Source organism: Desmodus rotundus, chromosome X (genome assembly GCF_022682495.2).
Source record: "Desmodus rotundus isolate HL8 chromosome X, HLdesRot8A.1, whole genome shotgun sequence".
Taxonomy (NCBI): Eukaryota; Metazoa; Chordata; class Mammalia; order Chiroptera; family Phyllostomidae; genus Desmodus; species Desmodus rotundus.
This window is the reverse complement of record NC_071400.1, coordinates 54,348,132-54,356,533: the sequence shown is the minus strand read 5'-3', so window position 1 is coordinate 54,356,533 and position 8,402 is coordinate 54,348,132.

The following is an 8,402-nucleotide window of genomic DNA, read 5'->3' as shown; positions in this document are numbered from 1 at the left end:
CCCATTGGTCTATGTGCCTGTTTTTATTCCAATACCAAGCTGTTTGATTACAGTGGCCTTGTAATACAGTTTGATATCAGATATTGTGATCCCTCCTGCTTTGTTCTTCTTTCTCAAAATTGCTGCAGCTATTCAGGGATGTTTATGGCTCCATATAAATTTCTGAAGTTTTGTTCTATATCTGTGAAATATGTCATTGGTATTCTAAATGGGATTGCATTGAATCTATAAATTGCTTTGGTTAGTATGGCCATTTTGATGATATTAATTCTTCCAATCCATGAGCATGGTACATGCTTCCATTTGTTTGTTTCTTCCTGCATTTATTTCTTCATTGTTGTTTAGTTTTGTGAGTACAGGTCTTTAACCTCTTTCGTTAGGTTGATTCCTAGGTACTTTATTTTTCTTGTTTCTACATCAAATGGGATTTATGTCCTGATTTCTGTTTCTGCAGATTTGTTGGTGGTATATAGGAATGCCTTTGATTTCTGAGTATTGACTTTGTATCCACCTGTTTTGCCAAATTCATTTTTTAGGTCGAGCAGTTTTTTGGTGGAGTCTATAGGATTTTCCATGTACACTATCATGTCATCTGGAAACAGTGACAGTTTCATTTCCTCCTTTCCAATTTGGATGCCTTTTATTGCTTTTTCTTCTCTGATTGCTGTGGCTAGGACTTTCAGTAGTATGTTGAATAGGAGTGGTGAGAGAGGGCATCCTTGTCTTCTTTCTGATCTTAGTGGGAAAGCTATAAGTTTTCGTTCATTGAGTATGATGTTGGCTGTAGGTCTCTCATATATGGCCTTTGTTATGTTGAGGAATGCACCCACTTTCCCACTACGCTGAGTGTTTTTATCAGAAATGGGTGCTGTATCTTATCAAATGCTTTTTTCCATATCTATTGATATGATCATGTGATTTTTGTCTTTTCTGTTGTAGATGTGACGTATTATGTTTATTCATTTGTGAATATAGTACCATCCTTGCATCCGTGGGATGAATCCCACTTGGTTATGGTGTATGATCTTTTTAGTGTATTGCTGGTTGCGTTTTGCCAATATTTTGTAGAGAATTTTAGCATCTATGTTCATCAGCGATATTGGCCTAAAGTTTTCTTTCTTCATTGTGTCTTAATCTGGTTTTGGGATGAAGATGATGCTGGCTGCACAAAAAGAGTTTCGGGTACTTCCATCAGTTTGGAGTTTTTCTAATAGTCTGTGAAGGATAGGGGTTAGCTCTTCCTTAAATGCTTTGTAGAATTCTCCTGTGAAACCATCTGGGCCAGGGCTTTTGTGTGTTGGAAGTTTTTTGATGATTGCTTCAATTTCACCGGCTGGTATTGGTCTGTTCAGGTTTTCTGCTTCTTCTTCATTCAATTTTGGAAGACTATATTTTTCTAGAAATGTGTCCATTTCATCTAGGTTTTCAAATTTCTTTGCATAGAGTTCTTCTTAGTAATTTATTACAATCCTATGTTTCTGTGGTATCAGTTGTAATCTCTACTGTTTCATTTCTAATTGTGTTTATTTGAATCCTCTCTCTTTTTTTCTTGATGAGCCTACTTAACGGCTTGTCGATTTTGTTTATCTTTTCAAATAACCAGCTCCTGGATTCATTGATCCTTAGAATTGTGCTTTTAGTCTCTATGTCATTTAGCTCTGCTTTGATCTTGGTTATTTCTTTCCTTCTGCTTCCTCTGGGCTGTCTTTTTTTGTTCCTTGAGTTCTTGTTGGCGTAGTGTTAGGTAGTTTGTTTGGAATGTTTCTATCTTTTTAACGTAGGCCTGTATTGCTATGAACTTCCCTCAGGACTGGCTTTGCTGTGTCCTATACGGTTTCGTTTGTTGTGAGTTCATTTTCATTTGTTTCCAGAAATTCTTTGATTTCTTAATAGCATGCTATCCCATCTCAATGATTTTGAGTGTTTTGGGTTTTTTCCTTTTGGGTTTGTTTCTAGTTTCAGTCCCTTGTGTTCCGAGAAAATGCTTGATATGATTTCAATTTTCTTGAATTTGTTGGGGATTGCTTGTGTCCTATCATGTGGTCTATCTTTGAAAATGTTCCATGCACACTTGAAAAGAATGTGTACTTTGATTCTTTGGGATGAAAAGCTGTATATATATCAGTTAAGTCCATTTCCTATAGGGTATTGTTAAGTGACACAATATCCTTGTTGATATTTTGTTTGGAAGACCTGTCCATTTTTCACAGTAGGGTATTAAAGTCCCCTACTATAATTGTCTTGCTGTCAATATCTTTCTTGAAGTCCTCCAAGATTTTCTTTATATATTTGGGTGCTTCTATGTTCAGTCCATATATATTTACAATGTTTATGTCTTTTTGGTGGATTCTTCCCTTGAGTATTATGAAGTGATCTTCTGGGTCTCTCTTTATGGCCCTTCTTTGGAAGTCTGTTTTTTCTGATATGAGTATTGCTACCCCTGCTTTTTTTTTTTTCCTGTCCGTTTGCTTCGAAAATTTGTTTCCAGCCCTTCACTTTCAGTCTGTGTGGGACTTTTGTCCTGTGATGGGGCTCTTTTCGTCAGCATATGTGTGCGTTATGTTTTCTTATCCATTCAGCTATTCTATGGCTTTTGATTGGAGCATTTAATCCATTTACATTTAAGGTTGTTATGGATAGGTAGTTATTCATTGCCTTTTTTTCCTACCTGTGTTCCTCTCTCTTTCTCTTTTCCTTCCTTTCCTTAAAGCAGTCCCTTTAGCATCTCTTGCAGAGCTGGTTGGGTGGAAATGTATTCTCTTACACTTCTTTTGTCCAGGAAACTCTTTATTTCGCCTTGTATCTTGATTGAGAGCCTTGCTGGGTAAAGTAGTCTTGGTTGTAGACCTCTGGTTCTCATTACTTGGAATATTTTTTGCCATTCTCTTCTGGCTTGGAGCGTTTCCATTGAGAAGCCAGTTGCTAACCTTATTGAGGCTCCCCTGTATGTTGCTTCCTGTTTCTCCCTTGCTGCCTTTAAGATCCTCTCTTTGTCTTGGAAATTTGCCATTTTAATTATGATGTGTCTTGCAGTGGGCCTCTTTGGGTTCCTCTTGCTTGGGACTCTCTGTGTTTCCTGGATTTGGGTAACTTTTTCTCTCCTCAGATTAGGGAAAATTTCCATCATTACTTTTTCAAACAGGTTTTCTATACCTTGCTCTTCCTATTCTCCTTCTGGTATTCCTATTATACGGATATTGTTACATTTCATGTTGTCCTGCATTTCTCCCAATCCCTCTTCATTCTTTCTGAGCCTCTTTTCCTTTTCTTGCTCTTTCTGGGTGTTTTTTTCTACTTTGTCCTCCAGCTCGGTGATCGATTCCTCTGCTTCATCAGGTCTGCTTTTCATTCATTCTACTGTGTTCTTCAATTCAGAAATTGTATTCTTCATTTTGTCTTGGCCCTTGTTGATAGTTTCTATTTCCTTTCTCATGTTAATGTAGTTTTCAGTGAGTTCATTGTAGTTTCCCTATAGTTTCTGGTAATTCTATGTGAGCTCAGGGAAGCTCAGTGAGCTTTCTCATAACCCTTGGTTTGAACTCAGTATCTAATAGTTGAGTTTCCTCTTTTTCAATTAGCATTCTTTCTGAGGCTTCCTCCTTTCCTTTCATTTGGGAATTGTTTCTTTGTCTTCCCATTGTTTGTGAGACTCTTCTTGTTAGCCTCTGCTTCTTAAATTGATGTACTCTGACTCCCTGGGTTTATGGTGTTAACTTCTGGGGTAGAATGCCAATGGGATTCAGTGGTGCTGTCTTCTTAATCTCCTGTGCTCACTGGTCTTGAGCTGACGTTAATGGTTGTATCATGGTCTAACTCTGGTCTTTCAGCACTCCAGGTTTTATTTTCTCACCTGTGGGAAAAAGGAAAGGGGGAGTAAGAAGGGAAGGAGGTAAAAAGGGAATAGAAAAGGAAAGGAAGGAAGGAAGAAGGAATAAAGAAAGATCGGAGGCAAGATAAGAAGGAATTTTAACAAAAATTAAAACAAAAGAGTAAATAAAAGAAGGCAGGAGGAAGGAATAAAAAAGGTAAAGGATGGAAGGAAGAAGGAATAATAAAAGAAAGAAGGACAGAATGGAAGAAGGAATTCAGGGGGAAAGGAGGAAAGAAAAAAAAAAAAAGTCTTCTGCTGGCTTTAAACTTGTCAGGTTAGTTCTGCTGATCTTCCTGTCTATGGAAAAGTAGGGGGTGGTTGGAAGTGTTGGTTTCACTTTTCTCCCTTCCTGAGCCACACTCTTTGCTGTTGTTCAGCCTTTAGTCCAGTTTGTCAGGTTCCTTGTTGTCCCCATGAGGCCTTTAGTTCACCAGTTGTGGTGTCCTTGAGTTGCACCCATTAGGGGCAACTGATACTCCCCCTTCTTGCTCTTTGCTGTCTTAGATGCTAGGGGCTCTCAGTGCTGCTATGAGGTAGTTCAGCGCCCTACTGGGTCGACTCCTTCTGGGGAATGCAGTCTCCCCTTGCCCTGCAGCTCCCCTCTGATGGGTGTTCTGCCTTAATTCTAGAGAGCCAGTAGTCCCTGCAGGGTTCTCTGTGCAGGGGCTAGGTAGGAGTTGTTCAGAACAGTTGCTTTTAGGTGTGGTCCCTCACAGCCAGCCAGGCCATTGATCAGCTGATCTGGTGCTTTGTGCCTGAGTCTGGCTTGGCCGTCTGTCTGCTGTTCTGGGCCTGAGTGGTGCTGCCAGCCCGTCCACAGCTCTGGGCCTGAATCGCCAGGGGCCGGCCGGTCTTCTGCTATGGGCCTGATTGGTGCATGGGCGGGCAGTCTCTAGCTTGGTCCTCTGCGCGGACAGCTAGTCTCTGCTTCAGGTGCACACCCAGCCGAGGTTTCAGGTGTGAGCGGCCAGCCGAGGTTTCAGGTGTGGGCCCCCAGTCCGCTAATCTGGGTGCTTGCAACCGGGCCTCATGTGTGAGCTGGGGCTGCTTATCCTGTGTTCACAGTCCAGGGGCCGAGGGGGGAGGGGCGCCAGAGGCTGCAGCTGCTGAGGAGAGTTCTCTACCTGGCCACTGAATGCTTCTATTTTCTTTTTCTTTTTGAGAAATTCTTCCTATTCAAGCCACCCTGGTCAAACAAGCACCTGGCTGCTCACACAGCTCAGCCTGGCTCTCTCCCAAGAATCCTGCAGCAGACCCTGTGCCGGGGTTGGGGCTTCAGCCGCCCTGGTCCCTGCACTGGTCCCAGGGACCTTATTGTCCTTAAGCACTCTTCTTACTGTCAGATCTTTCAATGTCCTCTATCTTTCGTCTCTGATCTTCATATATGCTGGAATACTGTTGGCTGTTTGCTCTGCTCCTCAGGTCAGCTAGGTGTTTCACTGGTGTTGAGGGGAAGTGGACTTGGCTCCCACCTATCTCGCCTCCATGTTCCGCATTCTCCCCTTAATATTATGAAGTCTCCTGCTGTGTCTCTTTTAGGGTCTTTGTTGTGAAGTCTATTTTATTTGATACAAGTATTTCTACCTGGCTTTTTTTTTCCCTGTCTGTTTGCTGGGAATATTTTTTCCAACCCTTCTCTTTCCATTTGTGTAGATCTTTTTTTCTAAGGTGGGTCTTTTGTAGGCAGCATATGTGCAGGTCATTTTTATTATCCATTTAGCTACCGTATGCCCTTTGACTGTAGCATTTAATCCATTAACATTTAAAGTTATTGTTTACAGGTATTTATTCATTTTTCCCCTTTGTGTTTGTTTTACTTTCTCTCGCTCTTCCCACCCCCTCCCCCATCTTCTTATTGATCCTGGAGCATATCCTGGAAGTGCTGGTTTGATGGAGGTGTATTCTTTTTGACTTCTTTTGTCTGAGAAGCCTCTTACTTCACCTTCCATTTTATTTGAGAGCATTGCTGGTTAGAATCGTCTTGGTTACAGGCCTTTGCTTTTCATTACTTAGAATATTTCTTGCCATATCCTTCTGGATTATAGTGTTTCTGTTGAAAAATAAGCTGCTAGCCTTACTGGTGCCCCCTTTTGTGTTACATCCTGTTTCACATGCTGCCTTTAAGGTTCTCTCCTTGTCTTATAATTTCCTCATTTTAATTATGATGTGTTGTGAAATGGACCTCTTTGAGTTCATCTTGAATGACACTCTCTATGCTTCCTGGACTTGTGTGACTTTTTCTCTCATCAAATTAGAGAAGTTTTGAATCTAAACTTTTCAAACAGGTTTTCTATCACTTGCTCCTCTTCTTCTACCTCTGTTATTCCTATTATATGGATATTGTTATGTTTCCTGTTGTCCTGAAGTTTCCTTAAATGGTCTTTGTTCTTTTTGAGTCTTTTTTCTTTTTCTTGCTCTTTCTAGGAGTTTTCTCTACCTTGTCTTCCAGCTCACTGATTTGATCCTTTGCTTCATCTAGCCTGCTTTTGATTCCTTCTACTGTGTTTTTCAATTCAGAATTTGTGTTCTTCATTTCCTCCTTCGTCTTGTTGATAGTTTGTATGTCCTCTTTCATGTTGATACAGTTTGCAGTAAGTTCCTTATAGCTTCCCTTTATTTTTTGTAATTCTCACTGAGGTGATTGAACTTCCTTATAACCATTGCTTTACACTTCCTATCTGATAGTTGATTTGCCTCTATTTCATTTAGCACTCTTTCGGATCATTCCTACTTTACTTTTAATTGGGTTTTTGCTTTGTCTTCCCATTTTTTGGGAGACTCTTGTTTGCTTCTCCTTCTTAAATTGATCTGTTTTGAATACTTGTCTTTGTGGTATGAACTTCTATGGTAAGATACCTGTGAGATTCTGTGGTGTAGTCTCTTTGATCTCCTGAACTTGATGCTCTTGGGATGCCCTTTATGCTATTTATGTTGGTTCTCTGGATGTAATTCAATTTTGATCGTTGTTTGTTCATTATTTGGTTGGTTTTTCCCTCTAGTTGGTTGAGTGAGGATTACCCTGCCCACCATGTCTTGTGTGCTACTTTGCAGGTGCTTACAGAACAAAATCACTAAGTCCAGGAAACATACCCACACCCACAGCAGTAACTCCCACCCACAATCCCATGGTCAACAGCAAATGGACAAATATTAATGAGGTCGTAAAGAGATTAAGACTATTATAAGAAAAGAGAATGCATATGAGATGACTTATAGAATAAAAAATAATTTTGAGAGGGTAGAGTTAGGAGCACTAATAAAAGTTGGGAATTGGAACAATGCAAATAGAGAAAACAAAATTTAAATCATAGATAAAAAAAGAATGAAGATTGTGGAATGTAGTAAGAGAAGGGAAGCATATAGTATTAGGTTTAAGTGGAAATTAAAAGAAAATAAAATGAGAGAGAGAGAAGGGAAAATAAGTAAATAAATAACAAAAAATAAGAATCAAATTAGAAAAATCCACCACAGCATTTTCAAGATAAAATGAGTTAAAATTAATGTACATGGAATGGGAATAAGAGGGGGAAAACAAAAGAAAAGCGTAAGAGATGTCTAGAGGAAAAGAAAGTGGTTTTTGGATGGTAGAAAGGAGGGAATACTAAGAATGAGGAACATAAACTAGGCTAAGATTGGGAAAAATTAAAATTTGAGTCAGAAACTAAATAGGAGAAAAAAGGTCATGATGAAACAGAAAAAGAAAAAATGATAGAAAAACAGACAAAAACAGGGAAAATTAAAATCTTTGATAAAAAAAGAGTAGGAGAGGAGAATGTTAAAATTTGATATCAGAAATACAAAATTAGTGATAATGTAGAGATAAAATAATTAAAAAAAACCTACCCTATCCACAACCAATTAGCAAAGACTGCTAAACGTGGAGGGAGATTATGGGCATTTTAAGAGCAGAGTAAAGGATGTGAGATGACCATTGACAAGAATATTGGTTTTGAGAGGCTGGAAGGGGGAGAAATAGTAAGAGTGCAGAATGGAAACAAGTTGCAGCAAAAGAGAACACAAAATTTAAAATGAAAAGAATGTGAGGAAAGAAGAATGTAAAATGGGTAAGAAAAGGGAGGAACAAAATATGTGAATTGAAATACACTATTATATGAAACCTAGTGACTTAATATGCACAAACTTGATGGACAAGAGATGAGTGTTAAAAAGCTATGCAGGAAAGCAAATATTGCAAATCATGGAGAAGACTAAAGTGGATTTCATCTTGGTAGCCTCTTGTATTTACCACTGTTTTTTTTTTTTTTCCTCTTTATGGATCCACCTCTGGTGATATCAGATGTTGACCCTATCTGACCTTAGGCAGTCTATTCGAGATTTCCAGGGATCTACTGTCTGTGGCTAACTCCTTCAGTTGTTAATCTAGTCACACTGTACTCAGCAGTCAGGTTTAAACCCAATAGGGTGGGGTATACTTCCTCCTGGGGTCAGGGCTATTGTTCCCCCCAGGCTGCTGCTGCTCAGAGGGGAGTGGTCTGTGTGAGCACGATGGCTGCTGCAGTATGGGGGATGA